This window comes from Triturus cristatus, chromosome 6 (genome assembly GCF_964204655.1).
Source record: "Triturus cristatus chromosome 6, aTriCri1.1, whole genome shotgun sequence".
Classification (NCBI taxonomy): domain Eukaryota; kingdom Metazoa; phylum Chordata; class Amphibia; order Caudata; family Salamandridae; genus Triturus; species Triturus cristatus.
The window spans coordinates 1,436,224,910-1,436,252,062 of NC_140589.1; the positions used below are offsets into that span (position 1 = coordinate 1,436,224,910).

A 27,153-nucleotide genomic window follows, 5' to 3' on the forward strand; every position below is an offset into this window, starting at 1 on the left:
TAAGATACGGCACTCAGGCAGGAAAAAACTGACCAAATAGCTTCAAAAGAGGGTGTCCGCCAAGCGTGCATTTTAGCCCCTTTTCTGTTTTTAATATATACAAACGGTCTAGAGGCCTCTCTGTTAAGTAGGAATCTTGATTTCCCCAAAATTGGCAGTAAATTCGTGCCCTTGCTATCTTATGCCGACGACACGGTGCTAATGGCCACGACAGCGAATGGCCTTCAGAATACCCTGGATACTTTTATTGATTTTATGGGGTCACTTGATCTTAAAGTAAATTTTATGAAATCTTATATTATGGTATGCGGACCAAAGAACACAAAGACCAAGACTTTTGTAGCATGGGAAACAAGAATATAAAAGGTTGAGAATTTTATGTACTTGGGGAATTTGTTTAATACCAAGTTGAGTTGGGACTCATTAGTGACGGCAAGAGCCCACCACACAACTAGGGCTGTGGAGGGGCATTTCGCTTTGCATACAAATTAGACATAAGCCTGTCAGGGAAAAAATTACCATTTACAAAGCGAAATGCATCTCGATTGCAACACACGGCGCTGGGGTGTGGGGACATCACAATAGCCGTCAGTTACAAGTTGTAGAAAATAAATTCACGAAAAGGCTTTTGAAGATGCCTAACAGCGCAGCTTACCACCTATGTCATGATGAATTGGGGATAGAACATATAGAAGAACGCATATTTTGTGCTCCTTTATTCCTATGGACGAAAATTTGGTTACCTTAAGAACTAGCATTCTCTCGAGAAATAATTTAAAGATTGTCAAAACTTGGCCAATGCACTAAAAATACCATGGCTTCCTTTTGTGAAAGATACATTTTATGAAATTGGACTGGGGCAGTTCTATGATAGCCCTGAAAGCATCCCTTTGAAAGCCAAAGGTGCCATCATAGAGTCTTTACACTCAAGGGTAGATGTGCGTTATCACCACCAAGATGAGATTGCTCCCCTGCACTTGTCCCCCATGCAATATTATTTAACATTTACTACCAATTTGCAGACTAGATTTTATTTAACTAGATTTTGCCTAGGCAACATGCATTTCCTACTGGCGTTTCAACGTCAGAGTGGTTGGGCTAACGACCTTTCACCCTGCCCATGTGATAACTTGACAAGTCAAAGCACTTTACACTTTATCTTATTCTGCACTTTATATAAAATGCCAAGGAGTACATTTTTAAGACCACTGTTAAAGAAAATTCACCCTTGTACATATACTGATGGTTTTAAATGTTTCTATTCACTGGCCACCCCTGATATTTTTATTGGGGTAGCCAATTATATAAAAGCAGCATTGGCCATCAGAAAAAGATACGAGTAATAACACCCTGAGCATTCTCGCCGAGTTAACCGTATACTAAGTGTTGCATGACCTTGGTATTTTTTATGATTTGTTTTTTAACATATTGTTTAAATTGGACGCATGTTGTGATAATGTACCAGGAAATGTTAATGGAACCACAAATTGAAATCAAGTGGTTTCTTTGTTTTATTGAATCTTAAAAAAATGTGCATATTTTAAGGTTACGGATTTGAATTAACCGGGAAATTCTGGAGGTGTACTCAGCTCCCATACATGCCACTAGAAAAGCACCTTAATTTAGGAATTGACATGGTTCATATTTTACCCTCGTGATGGTTTTTGTCTGCTTAACTATTGAATATTGACACTTAAAGCCACTTTGTTCGACCCAGCGGATGAATTTTAGTAAAGAATATAATGTTAGAGTATTGTTAATTGGCCTAGGCCAGAATCAGATGTCGCTGTTTCAGATGTATTGAATGTCTTTTTGTATTCATTTATGGCTGGTTAAGCCGATTAAAGATGAATGACTGACTGACACCTAGTCACGCGGTGACAGAGGCACTTAAACATTCAGTCGCACACACATAGAGTTCTTATGTATCCAGCAGTAATGCAGCTAGTTGTTGATACACTTAAATACTCTAACCCTAAGTAACAGAGACACTAACTTATCCATACAGCCACTTGCATGTATATTTAGATATCCATACAGTTCCTAGGATAGCTAGTCTTATGCTGAATTAGAAACAGAAATATTCAGACACCCATACAGGGACTGATACAGACACTCACATTTGTACTAAAACGCAGAGATGAGCCACTCACCCATCCAGATAAGTTGCTGTTTACATATCTGTCAGGCCTGCTTGTGCAAAGCTTGTATGTCCAGTGTAACTGCTATGTCGACTTGGCATTTAAGTACCTTTGTCAGGTCGTAAAGTACTCTTCTAGTACATATAAATAACTCTTAATGTAAGCCATAGGTATTTATATAATAAATTAAAAAGTTCAAGTATGTAATTTTATAATACATAATAAAAACCTTAATATATTTACTTTTTCTTTTGTTTCCAGAGTTCTAATTCTACTTAAAACAGATACTTAAAGTACCAAATAAAACACAAAGAAGAAAGAAACAGAAGAAATGATAGTATCTCCTTACAACACAGAAAGAAAAGGGACACAATGTGGACAATGTGGCTAAAGAGAAAAGAGCTGTTGGTAAAAAAATAATAAGTTTCCTAAAATACTGTGTAGAAAACTACAAACTGAGCACAACCAAGTTAATAAAATGGAAAGTATGAAATCAGCTAAGGCAAAAAACGAAGTGACAGCAAGACTAATAAATGATATAAGAACGGAGATAGTTTAACAAGGAGACCGAGGCCTTTTAAAGAAATTAGAGTCATGATGTTCCGTAGTGGGGTAACTCAGAATCTCATATGTACTATGAAACAGTATAAGAGGAAAACAAAAGCAGTGAAACTGTGGAAATATGGATTTTCCTGGTCAGTTATGTCCCCTATCTTGGACCCCAACGGTTCCATGTGTATATCACAAGTACATGTATGTTCCCTCCAGTTCCAGTCTTGATGACGCAAACACATGTGCGTCCACCGTCAACAAGTCCTCTGTCAGATCCGCCATAAATGGGCTGGATATTCCATTCCTAAATATGAAAGGCCACCGGCTTTATATGGTTCACTTATGCCATTTTACAGTCCAGGCAAGTAGGCCCTGATTCTGTCATCAAACTCTTCCTGCCTTCTGCCTCTGAAAGCTCCAGCCCGAGCCTGCATCTGTGACCATGAACTTTGTCTCATTCTCTGCGCAGCTCACGAAGCCTGACATCAGCTTACTCTCTGCCAAGAACTGTATTTCACCTTCGAATTATCTGCTTCCCCCTCAGCCGATGCATTCCTGCCTAGTAGTTTAAGTAAACATTCTTCCAGTTACCAAGCAAAAAGGCCCATCTTCTCTGTCTTCATGCAAGTAATTCATAGCCCTGTTACCATGGAATATTCCTACCCCCTCGCATTTAGTGTAGACACTTAGACGCTTGTACACGCACGCACAGTCAGTATAGAATAGATTCTGTCCAAGAGTCCTTCTTTTATGGATAACATAGTTCTTTAAACATAGGATGTTAGATATGATTTGGGATTAGGTTGACTTGACCCCCCAGACTTCTTGTCTCCACACATAGAGCTAAATGTCAAGTCCCCGTCACCCCCTAGTTACACGTCAATTACACGTCAGACTGCTGCGCGCGCATCCATGCCAAGTATTATCTTATAGATCCACCTATACATGACATCACAACCAATCATGTTTCTTTTTACTCATTATTACACCCATTTTCGGTTACGCAAACCAAACGTCAATGTCCTTATCAATTGTTACGCCTACTGTATTCACTTCATTATAATGTATGTATTATAAAAGTTACTGCTTGTCAATAAAGTATGTACTTCACTTCCTGAACCCCCGTGGTGATGGAACTTGAGGCATCCGATTATAATCGCTTATTGGAATAAAGCCCATTCCGAACCTCTAATATCACGGATTCTGCCTCTCATTTTACTGAGCTATTTTATAATGTTTCTGTATCAAATTCAGTCCCGGTAAAGGAGAAATATTTACCACATGATGGCGCCCGAACAGGGACACTTTCTCATCTCACGCGCCGGCGGTGTGTTGCAGGCCCGGTCTCCTGCCACAGCTGGACGGACAATAACGCGTACCAGCAGGATTTCCTGTATCTCCCTCCGGTCAAGCGGGGGCGACTGAGACTGCGATCAACACCCAGACGAGGCGGTGAGAAGTGCGAAGTATCCCGACCAGAGCCTAGCTGAGAGAGCAAGATCCGAGGTATACAGAGACCCACCAGTCCGAAGTCAAGCCCAGTGTCCGACGAGTCGAGTCGAGTCCGGTCCGGTTCAAGTTCAAGTTACTGAGGCCTTCCGTTTCCGAAGCTACCCGGTGAGTACCATTGCTGGGGAGGCATTTCTGACGTGCACATAGGTTGTGCCGGTCAAGACGGGTTTGGGTACACAAATCCGGTCTGCACTGTTTTAGCAGTGTATCTGTACTGTTTAGCAGTATATCAAGTATTCCGAGGTATTCCGAAGTGTCTAGTTATTGTCTAGTTATTGTCGAAAATTAAGCTTGGTGATTAGTTATGCAGACGATCATCATTGTTGTTTCAGTTAAAGGTTTAATGTTTAATGTTTAAAGTGTTTAAGTATATCGTGGTATGAATGACTGTTCATTATCGTGTTTATTGTATTAAGTCTGTTCAAATTCAAGTATCAGGTCAAAATCAAGTATAAGGTCAGTTCTCAATATGCCGCTCTTTTCGAAATTAAGACAGATCACTACCAGAAAAGGGGTTCTCGAAGAAGCCGTCCCTATTCCTCCTAGGGACACCCCAGGGCACTTTATGTATCACAAACATGGCTTAGACGCTATATTATTTCTTGATTTATGGGTAGACTATACCAAGGGATTACCAGAAAGTCAGAGGTGGCCCACAGCGGGGACCTGGGATGCAGAGTGCATCATGAAAGTCGAGGAAGAGTTATGGAAAAGAAAAGTCAGACAGTCACAGAAAGACGCCGTTGAATTATGGCGTAAAGAATCACATAGACGAACAGAAAAAGCACGTAGACAGGAGGAGAAGAGTAAAGAGAGTTCCAATAAAGTTCGAGAGAATCTATTAATTGAGGAAGGTATCCGAGTGAAATCAGAACAAGTAGACAGACAAAGAAATGCCCTTATGAATGGTATGTATCCCCTTCTGGCCGAAGGATTACCTAAGGCTACTCCAGAGATACCGAAAGACTTGCCAACCCCATTGTTCCCAATAAAGGTACATCCTAAGGGGCATCCTAGAACCGCAGAAGATGTTTTTCTTTCCTCATATTTAGATGACGCAGCTCCCGAGTATGCTAACTCTGCCCTACATAGACCGCATACCAGGGAGGTTCAACGCCAAGATCCAGTACCCGTATCCCTGCAGCAACAAATCGAGTCACAAGTTCCGGCAAGCACATCTGTTTCTGTATCCGCTCCTACAGCTACTTCTATGGCTGTGTCCACACCTGTAGTTGCTGTGTCACGTTCGACGAATCCTTTTACACCCGACGCCCCAGATGGGGCCGCGGGAGGAGCTACCAATGTCTTTTCTACGCCACCCAGAATAAATAAACTTACTTTTCAAGAGTCAGCGCATTCACGTACACCCAAACTCCTTAGTACCCGTACGCTTAAGGAACTTCTTATAGATTGTAGATATGACCCGGTGCCTGGAAAGGAGGACGAAATGACCCTAGCATCATTGCGTATCAGACGAGCCGCAGTGTATTTAGCGAAGTTACCAGGAATGACTGCGCATCTAGATAATATATATCATTTTGTCCAAACAGGGCGAGATCCAGAATGTATTTACAGAGCTATGGAATACCAGAAAGTAGAGATACAGGGGGAACTGTTACGTTTCCTCATAAACTGTGTGATCAGAAATCAAGACCGACCGGGGGTAGACCCGGAAGCCATGAAAATTCTTACAAGATGGAGCCAGAATATATCAGAAGGGAGACATGATAAACAAAATTGTATAATAGCCATGTGCCGAAAGATCCGTAAAGAAATAGAACGCCTACACGAAGAGAGATTAGAGACAGACGAGTTCGAACAAAACGAGGAAGAAGGGTCAGGACTGCCCACAGGACAGTCGGACACCATAGCCTATGTAGGTAGAGGAAGATCTTGTAATAGGAATCAGACTAGATATCATACTGACTCAATACATCCGATATGTCCAGATAATAACAGGAATTTTCAAATACCTATAATTAACATAAGGTCTAACGAGCATTCGTTCCAAACCGCCGACAAACTACTCCGAGAACGAAGGGGTTATCATTTCCTCGATTCTATGGATGAACAAGATTTAGCCAGGGCAGCTGTCCATTGGGTGGACAGTCCCGGAAAATATAGTGATGATACAGTAGTACGCACATTTTTGAATCTTACCCCAGATGAACAAAGGTTAGCTGGGATTTATATGATTCAACAACTCATTATACTATATCGGAGTCAGCATTCGGACCCTGGTCCCTTGCCTGACATACTGACTGACTTACTTATGAATAAATGGAGAGGTCTAGGTACTGAATTAATTAAAGAAATTCTAGAATCAAGAAAGCAGTATATTCTTTTTGTATGTTCCGAACATGTTCCATTGTCCGTCAAGGAAAGAACTACGTATCACATAGATAGACAGAATCCCTTACGAGAAGTGCACCCAATAAAGGGTGAGGACAACGAGTTTAAACGCGTATTTGTATATACGCCTATATCGAAAATAGAATTGTTAGAAATGAAGAAAGTAGTACCCAGTCATGACAAGGACCCAGCGGGGTTTCACCGAGAAATTAAAGACATGTTACTCATGGGAGAGTATACCTACCCCGATATTATGACAATATTAAAGGTGTTGATGCCTGCTGGCATTTATGAGAAACTCAAGGAAAAAGAGTGGGAGGTAGGTGATCAAAAGATAGAATGGTCAGCATTAGAAGCAGAAGAAAGGGCCCGAGGTCCAGGTTCGGGGCTTGGGGACAAAACTAAGGCATTACCAGGACTACTAGTACAGGTACTGCCACGTTTATTAACTACGAAAAAGGAAGATTGGGGTACAATTTCAGCCTGTAAACAGAAGCAAGACGAAGACACTAGTGATTACTATGCCCGTTTTGAAAAATGTTTTGGTATAAATAGTGGCATAAAAGCAAGTAGCGAATCCTACCCACATCTGTTTGTAACAAAATTAGTAGAAAATGCTCTGCCCCCAGTAAAGAATAGAGTATTAAAATTCGAAAGTACCTGGCAAGGTAATACTCCAACACAAATGTTACAAATGTTACAGTACCACCACAATAGAATTAAAGAGGAGCAAGAACATGAACACAGACGCATGAAAGACACAAAAATGAAGATGTTAGTTTCCCAGACAGTTCCAGCTGAAGGACATAAAAGGGGTATGACACAGTCCGATTCAGCAGAACCTGTAAAAGGGACATGCAATTATTGTAAAAAGCCAGGCCATTACGTACACGATTGTCCAGTTTTAAAACATAATATCGCCATAGGTAAAACACAAGAAAGATCACGGCCACTCAGACAAGATCAGAATGAACAAGGAGCTATACAGCATGCCCAGGCCATGCCAGCCGCACAACAGCCAATACAGTTTGTGCCAGCTGCACCCCCATTGCCTGTTGCTGCCACACAGACAACAACACGACAAATGTATCAGACCGCACAGTATGAATATCCCGAGTATCAGCGTTACGCATGAACTAGCCTAGAGAGGGAAGTTGACTTACCCCTTATCGAGATTCCTGTAGATCAAGAAGGACCTTATGTACATAGTAAATTATTAGGTCGAGATAGAAAATTTTTACTCGATACAGGGGCAAGTCGAACAACTATAAAACGTAGTGAAGTTCCAGGGGCACCCCTCTCAGGCTCACAGAATATTTCCCTTGGTTTTTCAGGAAAACCTATTGTTAATGAAGTGTCACAGCCTCTGCCACTTACGATAGGACCTCTGACCCGAACTACAGATTTACTGCTTACTAAATCATGTCCAGAAAATCTATTAGGAATAAAAACGTTAAAAGCTCTAGGAGCTATAATATGTTGTTCTCCGGAAGGAGTAAGATTGTTTTTACGTGATTTTAAAGGTCACTATGTATCTAGAGACATGGATCCCCGACTGCAGACCTTACCTACACGTCTATGGGCACAAGGCCCTACTGATGTTGGTTGCATGAATATTACACCATATCGAGTCACACTAAAGGCAGGAGTGGTGCTACCACGAATGCGACAATACAAGTTACCACCAGATGCTGTAGTGGCTTTACTACAAATCATTGACGAGCTCATTGCCCAAGGAGTAGTTGTGGAAACAGACTCCAATATATGTAATTCACCGATAATACCGATTCTCAAACGAACAGATCCTACAGCGCCGCCAGTATATCGATTGGTTATTGATCTGCGCGAGTTAAACAAATGCATTGTGCCACAATTCCCTGTGGTCCCAGATATCTCGTCATTACTGACAGCCATTGATTCCGAAGCGACATTCTTTACTGTAATTGATCTCAAAAACGCCTTTTTCAGCGTCCCAATAGATCCGGAAAGCCAATATTTGTTCGGATTTAGTTTAAATGGGCGTAGCTTTAAATTCACACGCGCACCTCAAGGATTTACAGAAAGCCCCAGCATCTATAGCCAAGCACTGAAACGAGAACTTGACAGTATCCACATGCCAGTCAACACTGCCTTGCTTCAATATGTCGATGATCTGCTGATCACCGCCCGAAGCGAACCTGAATGTGAAAAAGCATCACTGACAGTTTTACAATTTCTAGCCGAAAAAGGGCACAAGGTGTCCCCTTCTAAGCTGCAATTCTGTGTCCAGCAAGTTGTTTATCTTGGACACTCGCTGGACAAGGAGGGAAGGCAGCTTACACCCGACCGTATTCAGTTAATAGCTAACATGCCAATACCCAAGACACAAAAGGAGGTGCGGGCTTTCATAGGCCTCACTTCATATTGTAGACAGTGGATCCCTCAATATGCATTTCTAGCAAAACCACTCATTCAATTAACAACACAGGAGGCAGCCACATCGACTGTTCTCCCTTGGACTCAAGAACATACACAAGCTTTTGAAAACCTAAAGAAAGCTTTATGTCAAGCACCTGTTTTAGCAACACCATGTTACAGAAAACAGTTTACACTCTTTGTTACAGAACGCGAAGGTACTGCTTTGTCAGTACTCACACAGGAACAAGCAGGAGCACACAAACCATGTGCTTATTTTTCTAGTACCTTAGATCCCGTAGCTCAGGCTTTGCCTGCATGTCTGAAATCAGTAGCAGCGACAGCTTTAGCAATCAGACAAAGCGATGCCATAGTGTTAGGACATCCATTGACAGTTCAAGTACCACACGCAGTAGAGGTTCTTGTAAATAGAACACAAACACAACACTTGACTATAGCGCGACTTACAGGATATGAACTTACATTGTTTCAGCCACATATAGAAATAAGACGCTGTAACACATTAAATCCTGCCACACTTTTACCAGTAGTCGGAACAGACCCACTAGCCCATGACTGTATTGAAGTTATTACTGTAACGACAAAACCCAGACAAGACTTGACCGATGTTCCATTGTCAGATCCAGACTTGACATTTTATGTCGATGGTTCATGCATGAGAACAAGTACAGGAGAGTTAGTAGCCGCTTATGCAGTCACAACAGATACTGAAGTCATTGAAACTAATCGTATAAATACTTTGTCAGCTCAAGCCGCAGAACTCATCGCTCTAACACAAGCCTGTATTCAAGCCACGAATAAGAAAGTCAACATATACACTGATTCACGTTATGCATTCGGAGTTGTACATGACTTCGGCGTGCTGTGGCGAAAGAGAGGTTATTTAACTTCCCACGGTGCCCACATTCAGCACGGACCTCTCATTCATGCATTATTAGATGCAATACATCTACCCACTGCAATATCGATCATGAAATGTAAAGCTCATACGAAAGTTACTGATATCATTTCCCAAGGCAATGATCTAGCCGACAGAACAGCTAAACTGACTGCTCAAACTCAAACCCCCGACATGACAAAGACAATAGTCCCGACACCGACACATTGTATGACCGTTAAAGATCCTACTCTTGACGTAATTGACATACAGACACATGCTACACCAGACGAAATAAAGAAATGGACCGAGTTAGGAGGGATCCAAACGGACCAAGGATGGATGATGAAGGAAAGGTCTGTATGGTTCCTTCCTGATTCAATGGTCCAAGTCGTAATTAACACTATACATAGTCCGGCACATCTAGGAGAAAAAGCTATGCTAGACAGCATTCAACACATTTGGTTCAATAAACATTTACGAGCAGCAGCAAAACAAAAGGTCCGTACCTGTATGATCTGTTGCCAGTTCAACCCAGGAAAAAGTGTTCCCGTAGAACAGGGTGGATTTCATCCTCCTGATCACCCTTTTGAAGTCCTACAGATGGATTATATCCAGATGGAACGATGTCGAGGATTCAAATATGTTCTCGTAGTTGTCTGCGCTCTGTCCCGTTGGACAGAGGCGTACCCGGTTTCAGATTACACTGCCCCGACTACTGCCAAACAGTTGGTTCGAGAATTCTTCCCACGATACGGTTTACCACGTGTTGTCTACTCAGATAACGGCCAGCCGTTCTCATCCGAACTAATGAAACACGTTTCACTTTTGTTAGGTTATCAGTGGAAATTCCACTGTGTCCGACACCCCGAAGCAGCAGGTCTCGTAGAAAGACATAATCAGACACTGAAAATCAGACTGTCCAAAATATGCAGAGAGAAAGGGGTCGACTGGATAGTAGCATTACCAGTTGCACTTTTTTACATGAGAATGGTAGCACACTCTAGAACAGGGCTATCCCCGTATGAGGTGATCTTCGGTAGACCACCGAATATGTGGGGGACGCCTATACCACGCAAAATAACTGATGTTGACTGTAATATGCTGACAGATTACTTGGCTTCCTTGATGTCTGCACTACAATCTTCTCGTTCACAGGTAGCTGCAGCCTTTCCCGACAACACTGAGGTGAAACCCCATGACGTGGTTCCGGGGGATCTTGTCTTTGTGAGAAATTTTGACCGAAAGACTCAACTGGAGCCCAGGTGGAAAGCACCCAAGTTGGTCCTGTTGACCACAAGAACAGCCGTGAAGATCGAGGGCCGCAAGGGCTGGATTCATTCAAGCCACATCAAGAAATTTCATGGACTATCTTCGGATACAGACATTGTGCCCTGCACTCCCTCACAGACTGATTCAAAACTTCCTTTGGTGGAAAAAACTGAAAGCGAACTTTACAAAGTTAAGTTAAGGCCTAGGACGTCAGACGGTTTGATTGTTTAAGTCCTCCCCTAGGTGAAGCGGTTGAATCTGTCTCTGACATGTATCCTCTAGACCTGAATCATGAACAATCGCGAAAAATGATGAAACGACAGGCGTATTGTAAATCACTGCGTAGCCACTGCATAGTGACATTATTAATTTTGTTTTTATTGAGTCTTTTAATAATTATTACCAGTATGTTGTTGCACATATATTACCCTATTGCCAGAAATATTCACAATGTTATTGCAGAACATTCTTTTAGTGACTTACCTCCGCATGAATTGTCTTATAGACTTGCGCTGCGCAATAACACTTTCATTAGTATGTTACATCATTCCCATCAGACTAGTAACGCCACCAATTGTTGGGTGTGTGGCCGACTCCCTCCCTATCAGAATTATGAAGGAGTCCTGCCTTTCTTTCCACATCCATTCACACATAATGGCTCCTGTGGAGCATGGTTTAGTTTAATTAATTCCATAGACTCAGACACAGCAGTTTACCAAGACCATTGGATATGGGGAAACCTGAACCTAGTTTTATTCAAAGTCTGTTACCCTGACAAGGAGGGTCGCCCCAAAAGAACAGGAACTGATCTAGAAAATGAAGTATATGGATTAGGTAATTTTACACCTAATCTCATGATTCTAAATGTCGTATCCGAAGTTGAGCTAGTCTTACCCACCATGTCAGTATTCCCAGCAAAAGGTGAATTATGTGTAAGAAAGGTTGGTTCCATACACATGGGCCACAGTCAATGCACTACTACAGTAGAATTCAGTGATCAAGGCAAATCTTCATTCAGAGCTTCTCGCCACTCCTACTTTATATGTGGTCAGACTGCATATATGCGTCTACCTCTAGATTGGGATGGTACCTGCTACATTGCATTCCTTTTGCCACCTGTTTTCCTAGCTCCTCCTGATTATTATAGAAATATTCATTTAGTACACAACAGAGAACGGAGAGATCTCCCCATTGTCGATTACACTGAAACGGCATGGGACAAGTATGTAGATTTTAATAAAGGCATCTTTCCCTATATAGGTACTGTTACTAACAGTAAACTGATACGTAGATTAACTAGAACCCTTGAAGCAGTAGTGAATGAGACTATTTCCGCCTTAGGCAATTTAACGGAAGAGCAGTCTGCTATGCGGATTGTTGTGCTTCAAAATCGTCTTGTCCTTGACGTCATCCTGGCTGATAGAGGCGGAGCTTGTAGGGTCATCGGATCAAGCTGCTGCGTATTCATACCAGAAAATTCGCCATCTGTATATAAAGCCATCACTCGCCTTCATAAGATAGTAAGCCAGATATACCAGAACCCAGGCACTTGGACTTGGTCCAGTTGGTTTTGGAATGCGGTATCAGCCTGGGGATGGAGAGTTCTATCCTTCCTAGGTATTGGCCTTCTCATACTATTCAGTTGCTGTCTATGTCTACAATGTGGACCAGCGATTTGTGGTCTATGTGCCACATCGTGTATCCCACATCAAGATTTTCATTCAAGATCCCGGAAGAAGAAAGAAGAACAAATGATGCTATATGAACAGATCAATGGATTGATGAAGATTGATATCTCTTGAAGGGCAAGTAGGGGACAAGGAGGGAATGTGGAAATATGGATTTTCCTGGTCAGTTATGTCCCCTATCTTGGACCCCAACGGTTCCATGTGTATATCACAAGTACATGTATGTTCCCTCCAGTTCCAGTCTTGATGACGCAAACACATGTGCGTCCACCGTCAACAAGTCCTCTGTCAGATCCGCCATAAATGGGCTGGATATTCCATTCCTAAATATGAAAGGCCACCGGCTTTATATGGTTCACTTATGCCATTTTACAGTCCAGGCAAGTAGGCCCTGATTCTGTCATCAAACTCTTCCTGCCTTCTGCCTCTGAAAGCTCCAGCCCGAGCCTGCATCTGTGACCATGAACTTTGTCTCATTCTCTGCGCAGCTCACGAAGCCTGACATCAGCTTACTCTCTGCCAAGAACTGTATTTCACCTTCGAATTATCTGCTTCCCCCTCAGCCGATGCATTCCTGCCTAGTAGTTTAAGTAAACATTCTTCCAGTTACCAAGCAAAAAGGCCCATCTTCTCTGTCTTCATGCAAGTAATTCATAGCCCTGTTACCATGGAATATTCCTACCCCCTCGCATTTAGTGTAGACACTTAGACGCTTGTACACGCACGCACAGTCAGTATAGAATAGATTCTGTCCAAGAGTCCTTCTTTTATGGATAACATAGTTCTTTAAACATAGGATGTTAGATATGATTTGGGATTAGGTTGACTTGACCCCCCAGACTTCTTGTCTCCACACATAGAGCTAAATGTCAAGTCCCCGTCACCCCCTAGTTACACGTCAATTACACGTCAGACTGCTGCGCGCGCATCCATGCCAAGTATTATCTTATAGATCCACCTATACATGACATCACAACCAATCATGTTTCTTTTTACTCATTATTACACCCATTTTCGGTTACGCAAACCAAACGTCAATGTCCTTATCAATTGTTACGCCTACTGTATTCACTTCATTATAATGTATGTATTATAAAAGTTACTGCTTGTCAATAAAGTATGTACTTCACTTCCTGAACCCCCGTGGTGATGGAACTTGAGGCATCCGATTATAATCGCTTATTGGAATAAAGCCCATTCCGAACCTCTAATATCACGGATTCTGCCTCTCATTTTACTGAGCTATTTTATAATGTTTCTGTATCAAATTCAGTCCCGGTAAAGGAGAAATATTTACCACAAAACAAAAGAAACATGTTGAGGCTGTAGTTGATCAGGCATTTTGCCCTGAAGAAGAAGCTATTTCTTTTGATCCCGAGCAGAATGAGAACCCTGAACAAAATAGTATTGTGTTTGAGGAGAAGATGCCAAAAGAAAAGACTTGAGAATTGAAGTAATTTTTGCAAAGTTTTCAGTGCCAAATGGAATCATAGTTCCAGTACTGAGCTTTTCTTTAATGAGTAAAGCTACTTTCAAGAGAACACATTAGTGCATGGAATTGAAACAACTGGTTGATGTTATGAGGTGAAGGATGGTACTCCCATTCCCAAAGAAGAGAATGTTTCTTGGAATGTTGATAAAGTGATAGCTGAAGAGGTACAGGGAAGACGTAGTCAGGCATCCGTATCCAAATGGAACTGTAGCAGTATTTGCAGTGTTCGGCAGGAATCCATTGATATACTGAGAAATTCCGTACGTATCTTTCCAAGCAAAAGTCTGAATCTGAAAATTGGCATTTTGCAAGGATTAAATCTATGCAATGTAAGGAAGTATACATATTTACAGGGACATTCACTAGCATGTCTATTTAATGAGAGTGTGTCAATGCACCTTTCATAACTTTAGAATGTTAGCTGTTCACCACTCTAAAATGTGAAATTTAGTTAGGAAGCTTTACTTTGTCAAAACTCCTGCCCTGTGTTTAGGAGAAATGAATAGAGCTCTTTTACATGGTACAGCATCAGAGGTAGAAAAAGTTTGTAAAGATGTTCAATTTTGCTTCTTTGGTCCTGAACAGGAGTGTAAGGAAAATGAAGAATTGGTATGTACAGGTGAAGAGTAATAGGAGACAAGTATTAGTGTTGATAACTTTACAGAAGAGATTAGGAAGTTTAACACTTCTGAGAACCCAAACTTTTGATACACTCACTGCAAAAGCCAAACTTGAAATGTTGTTTTCTCAAAAACTAAATAGAAGAACAGACATAAGTGGCAAGATTTTGCTGGTTATTTATTAGTAGAGGAACGGTTTGACTTGTCCAGACAGCAAATTATATGTAAGAACTGCTAGAGCAGTAAATGAAAAGTTAGAATTAGTATCTATTCCACAAGAATTATGAGGTTTGAATGTTTATGAATCCATTCTTATACAATGTGTACACCCATAAGAGGATATAGTTTGTATGAAGCCTAAAACATGGAAACTATCACCAACTGAACTTCAGAAAGGCCTTAAAAGAAGAGTTGTCTACTTACCTTTATATTTTAAACAGAATATTAAAACTGTTGGTGTGCACGGAGAGGACCATGAACCAGTGATCATTCTAGTAAATGGTGTGCTTACAAAGAGTACAACAATCTGGCAAGAGTTAGTGGATATTAGTAAAGTTTAAAAGAAAAACATTATGCCTGGTACAAAATAATGTTTATTATAAAAATTTTGATGTTGTTCGAGATATGACAAATGTACAGTGGACAGATTGAAAAAGTGGATCGATCCAGATCAGAAGAGATTTATGAACACAAAGCATCCATCCTCTGCATTCTAATGAAGTGATCAGTGATGCTGTTGATCTTTTTCAAATGAAGCAAGCAAAAGGAGCTCCCATGAGTGTATGGCAGAAAAGTTTAGAAGCTTGCTGTTTCCCACAGCTGTTTCCTACTGGAGAAGGTGCCCGGTTTGATGACAGCCCTGTACAGACACCAGCAGCTGAATTCCGGTCAACCAGATTTTTCTCAGAGAATCCAAGATTTCGACAGTGTATTCCCCACATATTGCATCTTCTGTTTCAGAGTGACTTGTTTAGACTTTCATATGCTATTAAACATATACTAAAAATAGGTGTTAATCTTCAAAATGCATCTGCAAAGGAATTTATTAACAAAGTTCATGGGAAGGCTGAAAACTTGGAGTCCAACTTGATTAATTTGATGGCGTGCCAACGTAGCACCAATGAGTATTGGTATCGCCGTCATAGAGAACTGAACTGTATGTTGAGAAATCTAGGTGCACCTACTTGGTGTTTGACACTCAGTAGTGCTGAGTATGCCTGGGATGACCTGCTTGAATTTTTGTGAGAAGCAAACTCAAACATAAACTTCGTCAAAGTGAAGACAGCAGGAGCACTTTGCTCCTTGAATCCTGCAAATGTTTGCAGATATTTTAACCACATATTTCAAGCCATGATGTCTTTCATCTGGCAACAAAAGTAATCCTCCTCTTGGTGAAGTTACAGATTTCTTTTGCTGCAAAGAGTACCAAGCAAGAGGTGCTCCTCACATTCACATGCTACTATGGACGAAACGGAAAGATTTCCAGTGGCAGAAGATTAAGCTAAGGGAAAGACCGATCAACAAGCGGGAGAACCAGCCGAGGAAAAATAGAATAATAGACGAGTTGGCTCACACGAACGAAATGAATCGATAAGGGAATCCGACAGCCCAAAACAAGAAAGAACCAGAACCAGATTACAGTTTCCCCTGCCCTACCGAATTAAAACAATAGGCAAAAGAAGACGCCAGTAATCTATAAACTGGTAGTACGAGACAGATGTCCATTTGGAACCATATAAGAGCCCTGATGAAGACCTCTTGAATAAAACATAGGTCCACTTTCACCACAGGTCGAAACGTGTCGGCTAACAGACAACTAGATTTACTTGGGATAGTAATCAGACACCTTCGTCCCCAGGAGAACAAAAGCAAGACATCTAGTCAATGCCCTGCATAACTAACTTTGAATACTACTCTCTGACCCTGCATAGGACCAGAAAGTAATTTACGTAGAGGCAAAAATAAGTTTGAGTTCCCACATTTTGATAAAAAAAGAGGGATATCTGAATGCTGTGGAGATATAATTTCCTCATGTTTTGTTTATATCTATATTTGTAGATTTGTCATTTAGTTTATGTATTATATGTTAAGTAATTTTTCAATGTTTGCATAAAGTTTTGTGTATGTTTTATGTAAAGGACATGTACTTGACACAGTGAAGAAATGTTATTTTTGCTTTAAAAGATTTAAGTCTTGTACAAAAGAGATAAATACTCGCTGTCATTAAACAGGCTTGCTGAGACAAGTAAAAAGTGTGATCAATGGTATCAGAGGTTTTTGCTTTATAAAAAAACTATGGATAAAAGATGCACCAAAGTGATGACTCTGTCTTGCCTTTCATAAAATAGTATGTGACATGTGCCATCTCAAGAGACAGTGGTGAAAAGGGCATAAGACAACAATTTCTATGGTTTCGAACACATAGATGTGTGTCACGAAGCCGCTAATCGACACATGCAAGAAACTGGAGATAACGATCACATTCCATCTTATATTTCCCCCCTCCTTTACTTGCAGTCCAATTGGAATGCTATGTCTGCTGCCGATTCGAATGAAGAAGAAGACTGTGGGCCCTTTAAAACCAGCTTAAACACAATCTACGTGGAAGGTCACATGGGAACTCCGTCATTGGTGGAGAGAACAAGAGAGAAGGCACAGGAGGCAGGGAAAGAGACGCCGACAAGCCGGGAAGAGGGTGCAGAAGCATTTCCCGAACCAGAGGAGTTCTGGACAGAAAGGAAAGACGACGAAAAGAGAATGAGCGCTTCCGTGGGTAAAACGGAGAGAGGAGTCCAGCCGTCCCAGAGCAAAACAGAAGAACCTCGCCAAGGCCCAAGAGGGTCGTGGCTCTCACAGGTGTGTGGGCGCCTTCGGGGTTATTTAAAGGGAGAAATATACAAGGGTCGGGAGGGACGAGAGAGCAGAAGGGAGGACGCACAATATAAGTAAAGACCCTGGTGAAAGGAGTGCCTATCGTTTATGTGTGCTCACACCCTCCAGACTAGATACGTTCACTACTCCCACCCTTGTCACTGTGGCCTGATTCGTTATTTCCTTTTGGGTTTGACATTGTTGGTCCCTCACACCCTCCCCTATTAGCTGATAAGAATATATTCTGAATCACTTACCTGGATTTTTCTTTCTTTGAGGGAGACTCTTGACCAGAAAGACATCAACCAGGAGACTATCATGGGAAGATCCTGAAAAAGAAGGAGATAACAATCAATACATGCACGAGACTGTTAGATACATATTTTGTTGCAACCATTAATAAAAGAACATAATACTTAATTCACGCTGTATAGGTCCTTTCTGGATCTCTGTCTATTGCAATATATTACATTTGGTGGAGAATGCAGGCAAATCTCCATTAGGTATGCATAATGGAGAATCTTATACAGCAGTTGATATGGAGGCAAGAAAAATTGGAATAGGCCATTGAGAGACAAATGACATCCGCCCAAGCTGATAGGGACATTTTCAAGGCTACTATGACCCAACAAGTGGAATGCCTACAGAAGGTTGTTGAAGGACAGGTGCTCTTGTCCCCCCTCCAGCAGAATCGACAAGGAGTACATGCAGGTTATCCGGCTATATCACTGCAAAAATATCAGCCTGGCGAAGACCCGGACGCATTCCTCCTGAATTTTGAAAGGGCCGCCCGGGCCTGTCGGGGGCCAGAGGTGCAGTGGCCATTTTTTTGGCGCCTCCGTTGACGGGGGAGGCGCAAGCCGCCTACCAAGTGGCAAACCCCAGGGGAAATACAACGTACAAAGAAATGAAGAAAGTAATATTGGACCATCTAGGGATGGATCCAGAGGCGTTCCGGGTGTGGTTTAGAAAGGAACGGGGCATCCTAGAGAGACCCCAAAGACATTGTTTTTTAGGTTGAAAGCCGTTGCTGATAAATCGCTCAGGCCTCAAGAAAACAGCAAGGAAGATATAATGGCGCTGATCTACTTCGAACAATTTCTAGAGGCCTTACCAACACCTACTCAAAGATGGCTTAGACAGCAGACCAACCTTACTATAGAGCAAGCTGTAGAGATGGCAACCTCCTTTACTCAACCCCAACCGAAGCCCTTATCGTATGAACTCGAGAAAAATACACGCTTCCCTATGGGGCGCCGGCGTTCTTAAAATAAAATCAAATCCTTTGGAGAAACCTCAAAAGATCGCAACCCCAAAAATAACGCCGTCCCGTTCAAGGGCCCCCAGTGTTATGATTGCGGAGAGTGGGGCCATATAGCCAAGTTTTTCCCCCAAAAGAAAACCCACGACGAACCAATGGATAATAGTTGTGTCCCACGGAGTATCCTGTATACAGAGGAATGTGGTTCCTGCTTTTTTGTAAGTCTCACACTTAATGGACATCCTGTCAAGGCCCTTTTGGACTCAGGGTGCAGACAATCTGTTGTGCGCAGCATGCTAGTAAAGGAATCACAGCTCTGTCCAAAAGAAACAAATACCCATACGCTGTGTACATGGAGATGTCCGCATTTATCCCGTATCCAATCTTTCTATTACACTACCCAATGACATTTCTGTACAGGCAATAGTAGGAGTAATGGACACCCTCCCAGAACAAGTGCTCTTAGGAACAGACACCCCTGTGTTTTACGTTCTACTTAAAAACTCTTTAAAGGACGCTCCAGCCAGGCCTTCCGCCCTTCTCACACAAGCGCCATGGTTATCAGACAAATCCTTCAGATATGCACAAAACCAAGATCCCACTCTCCAAAGCGCTTGGCAACAAGGCAGGAATATCACATCACCACCCTCTTACCCTCTTTTCCAGATTAAAAATGGTTTGTTATACCGGGTGGGAAAACCCGAAAAACCCTCACAATTAGTAGTTCCCCAAGGATTTCGGGAACAAATTATATTTTTTGCTTATTCCCATCTCTTAGCCGGTCATAGCGGTAGAGCAAAAACAACCCAGACAGTATTACGATATTTTTATTGGCCTGGTATATACGCCAATATAAATCGATACTGTAAGGAATGCGAGATATGTCAAAGAAAGAATCCATATACACCACCATCCGTTCCATTACAACCACTGCCAATTATTAATAAACCATTTGAAAGAATCAGTATGGACCTGGTGGGACCCCTCCCTAAATCGAAAAAGGGGTATCTATATATACTAGTTGTCATTGACTACGCAACCAGGTATCCAGAAGCCTTCCCCTTGAGAAGCCCAAACACCAAAACCATCAGTGACAAATTGCTAAAGTTATTTTCCCGGGTGGGGTTTCCAAAAGAATATTAACAGACCAGGGGACTCCCTTTGTGTCCCGCCTTATGAAACAGGTTTGTAGAACATTAAACATCTCCCAAATAAGGACATCAGCATACTATCCCCAAACAGATGGATTATGCGAGAGATATAATGCTACCTTAAAACTTACCCTTAAAAAAATGTTATCAACAGAAGGAAGGGAGTGGGACCTGCTGTTACCCCTCGCTCTCTTTGTCATCCGTAGTCAAACTCAGAGCAGTCTGGGTTGCTCCCCATTTGAACTCCTTTGTGGAAGACAGCCCAGAACCCCATTGGAGATGACACGGGAGGCATGGGAGCAGGAGATACAGGAGAATACCCAAAGCCTTCTCGAATATACTCAGGCACTAAAATCACGCCTGAAAAAATTACGAGATTTTGCTTCCGCCAATCTGGAACAAGCCCAAGGAAAGCAGCAGACATATTGTAATAAAGGGAAGAAATGGAGACAGCTTAACATTCATGATTGGGCTCTTGTGCTTCTACCCTCCTCCATACCTCATAAACAGGCAGAATGGAAGGGACCCTATGAGGTTATTGATAAAATAGGCCTTACGACCTATTGGTTGCAGTTATCACCAAAAAGAACCCAAATTTACCATATACATCTTTTAAAAAAATGGTTGGGTCCCCTTCCCAAAACTGCCCAAGTGGCCTTTATGGAGACTAACTCTTTTCCCTCTTCCGTGAACCAGATAAACATTAACGAAAACCTGACCCAAAATCAAAAAGAGTCCCTCCTCCATCTCTTAGACACCTTTTCTTCCATTTTCTCTGATCTCCCTGGCAGAATATCCCTAGTCGAACATACTATCACTACCCCTCTGGGAAAAGTAGTAAAACAACGCCCTTAGCGACTTCCCGCAGCCAGAGAGATGCGGTTACCACCGAGATAGAGAACAAGTTAAAACTAGGTGTTATAAAACCATCTCATAGTAACTGGTCTTCCCCTATTGTCATAGTACCAAAACCCGATGGCTCCATCCGCTTCCGCATAGATTTCAGAGCGGTTAACGCTATATCAAAATTTGATGCCTAACCCCTACCCAGAGTTGATGAATTAATCGAGAAACTAGGTGAAGCTCAATATATAACCACCCTCGACCTCACCAAGGGGTATTGGCAGGTTCCATTAAGGCAGGAAGATCAGGAGAAAACAGCCTTTAGTACCCCCAACGGCTTATATGAATTTACAGTGTTGCCTTTCGGGTTACATGGGGCCCCCGCAACTTTTCAACGTCTTCGGAATAAAGTACTTCATCAACACCAGGCCTATTCGTCAGCATATATTGATGACATCATCATATTTAGTCCCAACTGGGAACAACATCTTTCCCACTGTAGAGAGGTGTTTCATTTGCTCGAAATGGCAGGTCTACATGTCAATTCAAAAAAATCGAAAGCCGGCTTCACTAAAGTGAAATACTTGGGATACCTCCTAGGGGATGGGGTCATTGCACCCCAACAAGAAAAAGTCAAGGCAATTAAGGATGTTCCCTTCCCTTGTACAAAAAAAGGATATTATATCTTTTTTGGGCCTAATAGGCTACTATCGTCGGTTTATACCTAACTATTCTGATATAGCAGCACCCTTAACCAGCCTGCTAAAGAAAGACTCATAAAAAAGGAGCTACTGTACCCCCCCAAACAACAAGAAGGGCATTTTCAGCTCTCAAAGAGGCCCTGACCAGCAGCTCTGTCCTAATTTCGTCTAATCTCAAGAAACCTTTCTTATTGCAGACTGATGCATCAGAGACAGATTTAGGAGCTGTTCTCTCCCAATGTACTGAGGACAATCTAGAGCGCCCTGTACTGTTTATTAGTCGTAAGTTATGCCCAAGGGAAAAGAAATATTCCACAATCGAAAAAGAATGCTTGGCCATCAAATGGGCAGTAGAGAAGTTACGTTATTATTTAGAAGGAACCCATTTCACCCTCTATACAGATCATGCTCCCCTGTTGTGGATGAGTCGTAATAAAAGTAACTACCCACGCGTTCTACTGTGGTTCTTGCCCCTACAACTCTATTCTTTTGACATACGACATTGAAAAGGAGCGGAAAATGGGAATGCTGATTTCCTATCACGTAATCCAATTTTCCCCGATCGGGAAAAGACTGGGGTTGGGGTGTATCACGAAGCCGCTAATCGACACATGCAAGAAACGGGAGATAACGATCACATTCCATCTTATATTTTCCCCCTCCTTTACTTGCTGCCCAATTGGAATGCTATGTCTGCTGCCGATACGAATGAAGAAGAAGACTGTGGGCCCTTTAAAACCGGCTTAAACACAATCTATGTGGGAGTTCACGTGGGAACGCCGTCATTGGCGGAGAGAACAAGAGAGAAGGCACGGGAGGCGGGGAAAGAGACGCCGACGAGCCGGGAAGATGGCACAGAAGCGTTTCCCGAACCAGAGGAGTTCCGGACAGAAAGGAAAGATGACGAAAAGAGAACAAGCGCTTCCGTGGGTGAAACGGAGAGAGGAGTCCAACTGTCCCAGAGCAAAACAGAAGAACCCCGCCACAGCCCAGGAGGGTCCTGGCTCTCACAGGTGCGTGGGCACCTTCGGGGTTATTTAAAGGGAGAAATAGACAAGGGTCGGGAGGGACGAGAGAGCAGAAGGGAGGACGCACAATATAAGTAAAGACACTGGTGAAAGGAGTGCCTATCATTTATGTGTGCTGACACCCTCCAGGCTAGATACGTTCACTACTCCCACCCTTGTCACTGTGGCCTGATTCGTTATTTCCTTTTGGGTTTGACATTGGTGGTCCCTCACACCCTCCTCTATTAGCTGATAAGAATATATTCGGAATCACTTACCTGGATCTTTCTTTCTTTGAGGGAGACTCTTGACCAGGAAGACATCAACCAGGAGACTATCACAGGAAGATCCTGAAAAAGAAGGAGATACCAATCAATACGTGCAAGAGACTGTTAGAGACATATTTTGTTGCAACCATTAATAAAAGAACATAATACTTAATTCACGCTGTATAAGTCCTTTCTGGGTCCCTGCTCATTACAATTTATTACAATGTGGGAACTACTGTCATCAAAAATACAGATGCAAAGGAAACATTTCCACAAGATGTTGATTTGGATTCCCACAACCCTTGATTTCACAAGGAAGATTGAACGGCTTTACGTCTACAGTCAGACATTCTTTGACATGGAAATCACCAAAAAAAGTAGACATACCTGAGAAGAGCAGAGGCCTCCAAATATATAAATGCCTACAACCCTGTGATTCTGAAGTTGTGGAATGCAAATATCGATCTACAATTTGTTGCAACTCTATCGCTGTTGCTCAGTATGTCACTTCATACTTTACAAAATAAGAGAAGACAGAGATGAATGAGATGTGGGAGGAGATTTCTGCAGAAAATAGTATATCTAAGAAATTGTATAGCTTCAGCTTGAAAATGCTTTCCCATGGAGAGATGGGCTGCTGTGAGTAATGTGTCTGGCTGAGCTCGGCCAGTTTGTTCTCAAAGTCAAGGCAATTGTTTGGGTAAGTCTAGTCCTAGTAAGTACACAGAATAGAGTATTAAAGTCTTTCCCAGAAATTCAGTATCTAAAGGAGTTTGACCGGCAAAGTACATTGTGAAGACAAATATGTTGGATACGTACTATCGAAGAAGAAGTCCACATCTAGAAGACATGTCCCTTTATGAAGTTCTTCAATACTACAGATACAAAAGTAATATGTCAGAAAACACGGAAGAAGGAAAATATGTAGTACTTGGATGTGACGGTTGCTTGATGAGGTACACCAAGGGAAATCAGTGGCCAGATGTACGACCATTCCAATTTTGAGAGTCGCACATTGCAACGTTTTTGCTCCTTGCAAAATGAAATGTATAACAGTGTCTCAGACACTGTTTGCGAATTCCTAATGGGGTTGCTATTTGCAACCCCTTAGGAATCCCACATATCACGGGGATGGTGGCCTGCTGGGGACAGCGGACAACCATGTCTGTGTTTGCTTTTTAAATAAACCAACTTTTTTTTCAAATGCAGCCCATTTTCCTTAAAGGAAAATGGGATGCGTTTAAAAAAAAAAATTGAAACGTTTTCTTTTCATTTTTTATGGGCAGGAAGTGGTCCTTGGGACCACTGCCTGCTCTTAAAAAATATTTTTGCATACATTCAGAAAGGGGAAGGGGTACCCTGGGACCCCTTCCTGTTTACGAGTGGATTACCACCCAAGTTTTCTGACTGCATTTGCGGTCGCAAAACAATCGTACATACCAGTGCAAGTCGCTGTTAGGAAGGGATGCCCTTAGCATGCCCTTTCCTAATAGCGACTCGCAAACCCTATTTTGCGAGTCATTAATAGCTTACGGACTCGCAAAATAGGGTTTGTACATACCACAATCCCTTTTAGCAGTCGCCAACAGGCCAATTTCCCCTTTCCGATTGCTAAAAATGGTCGTACATCTGGCCCCCCATTACCCAGAGAAAACTAAATTGTGAAACTGCAGACAGAAGAGAGTTTTTCTATTTGGCACTTCTGCAACTATTCAAGCCTTGGCGTACTGATTCCGAACTACTTGTAGACTACGACTGCTACAAGGACTCTTTCAATGCTGTTAAAGACAGCATTCAGTGTCCAGTCTTTTCAAACTATTTGCAAATGTTGAAAGATAAGATTGAGCAGGAAGAAGGCATTGCTGCTGATGTAGCTAGGGAGAGTTCACAAAGCAGCCAAAATTCTGCACCACTGAGTCAAGATCTACTTGGACAACCAATTATTCAAAATGAAGCAGCCATAGCAATGAGTGAGGTGGAGACTGCAATGGAACAAGCAAGAGAGTAAAGTGTGGATTTCGAACACTTAGTAGCACAAATGAACAATGAACAGAAAGAAACGTATATTGAAGTAAAAGATAAAATAGAGCATGAATTTCTGTACGAGAAGAAAGAATGTGAATGCTCTTCATTTAAGCCAATTCTACTGTACATCAGTGGTCAAGCTGGCACTGAGAAAAGCTTTTTCATTAAAGTACTTACCGCTTATAAACAGAGATCTACAGAATCACATTTATCATGTGTAGTAACAGCACCAACTTGATTAACTGCACACAACATTAAAGGAATTACTTTACACTTACTACTTATGCTACCTATTGAACATGTCAATGAGCTGGAATACCAGACGTCATGAAGCTTGTCATGAGGTGTCAAGAGTTTTGAAGAAACTGAAGCTTTTGAAATCGATGAGGTGAGCATGGTTTTGAACTGAATGCTTGCATTAGTACACTTAAGAATACAGCAGATTTTAAAAATAGAGTATGACGTGCTCTTTGGAGGAAAGCATTTAATTGTCTTCGGTAACCTACTGCAACTCACCCCCGTGAAAAGACAGCCTGTTTTCAATCACTTCTCCATAATGAAACAAGAAATTATTTGGGAAGTATTGGCAAAATAAACATTTGATTAAAATTTGAATACAAGGAACTAGTGAAGAATATGCAGCAATCATCTGATGTGGAATATTCTGAAGACATTAGAAGAGGAGTTCTGACAACGGAGGGGAAACGTGCTTTGGAAAGTCGGCATACTAGGAAAGTCATTTACTCAGACAACACAGCAGGCCAACTAATGTACAATTTCATTTAAAAAGACAAATCCATATTCTGTTTAATACCTACTCTTTAAGAGTTCTCCAACTTCAACTAACAATTACTTAAACTGTAGAAATTGCAACTATTGATAAATTAGAACACCAGGGAGTAACAATACTACTAACTGAGAAAACTACAAGCAAAATTGGATAGGAGGACTGCTGGGTTAGCAGTGGCGGCTCCTCCGCTAAGGCAGAAGAACGTCGCCCCACTGCTTTCCGAGCAGTGATAAAAGGTAAAAAATAATAATAACTACATCATTATCATCTTCTTTTTCCTACTGAAGTGGCTTGTTGCTTCCTGGGGGTGGGGCTGGGCCCTGTGACACCATTGCACTGCAGGGTGAAGAGTGGTGGCACTCCAAGTGTGCATGACATTTTGACCGGCCCTCTCGGACCACCCAAAAATGTCATGCACAATTGCCATGTTCTTCTTCCAGGCTGCGTTACAAGCTTGGTCTGAGTGCCGAACTGCGGTGCTCAGACCAATCACAACGCTGCATTGCAGCATTGGGATAGGTCAGGGGATCTTGGGAGCTTGGGTGCTTCCTGATGCTGGACTCCAGACAGGAAGAAGACCAGAAGAGGATGGGATAAGAGTTGGCGGCAACACCGGCCGTAGCCTGGTAAGTGTTTTTTAGGTCTTGCCTGAGCCAGCGCATGCGCTGCTCTGGTGAGACTTTTAGTAAGTGGGCTTCAGAAAATGCTACCACACGCTTTTGCTGGCCTCAAGCTTGCGGTTACGCTCGCAGTCGCGCGCTTATGAGCAGAGGCGCCATCTGACTTTCCTCGTCATACTCATTAAGCGCATCGCTCACAGCACGCGATCGTGATCACTTTCACTTTCGCGGCCGCATCACTTTCACGGCCGCACGGCCAATGCTTGTTTAAGGAGCCTTGTAATTCAATCAAATGAATTACTCCTATAATCTCAAAAGGGTGCTTGTTCATGACTTTAGCTCTTACGTGGCTTTAGGATGGGAGATCTACAAATTTTTGAATCTATATCAAGATAATGCTACTCCCACAGTGTGGGTATCAAAATCTCTCTCCCAGTTAGGCAATCCTTCAGTCCGTGAGATCTTGGTTCCGAGAAATATTGTCAAGAAAACAAACTTCTTAAATAATTATGAAAGTGACGTATTATTGTTTTGCTCTTTTCAGTCCTGACTCATAGGCTCTCACTTTCGTTTCAAGTCATATGAAAGTGCAATACCTCCATGAAGGACTTGAATTCCGGTCTGTATTATAAAATGATTCCTTTTTAACTTGTCGAGTTATCTGCGACACCCACTAAAGTATACAAATGATACG

At 42.1% G+C, this 27,153-nt stretch overlaps 1 protein-coding gene across 1 annotated transcript in view; it reads right to left on the reverse strand.

The window, feature by feature from the left end:
- Positions 1-18,097, reverse strand: part of TNFAIP3 (TNF alpha induced protein 3) — a 104,286-nt gene extending 86,189 nt beyond the window's left edge. Inside the window, exon 1 of the mRNA XM_085612499.1 lies at positions 18,050-18,097. The gene's annotated coding sequence lies outside the window, so the exon portion shown is untranslated. The remainder of the gene's footprint in view (positions 1-18,049) is intronic.
- Between the last annotated feature and the right edge of the window lie 9,056 nt (positions 18,098-27,153).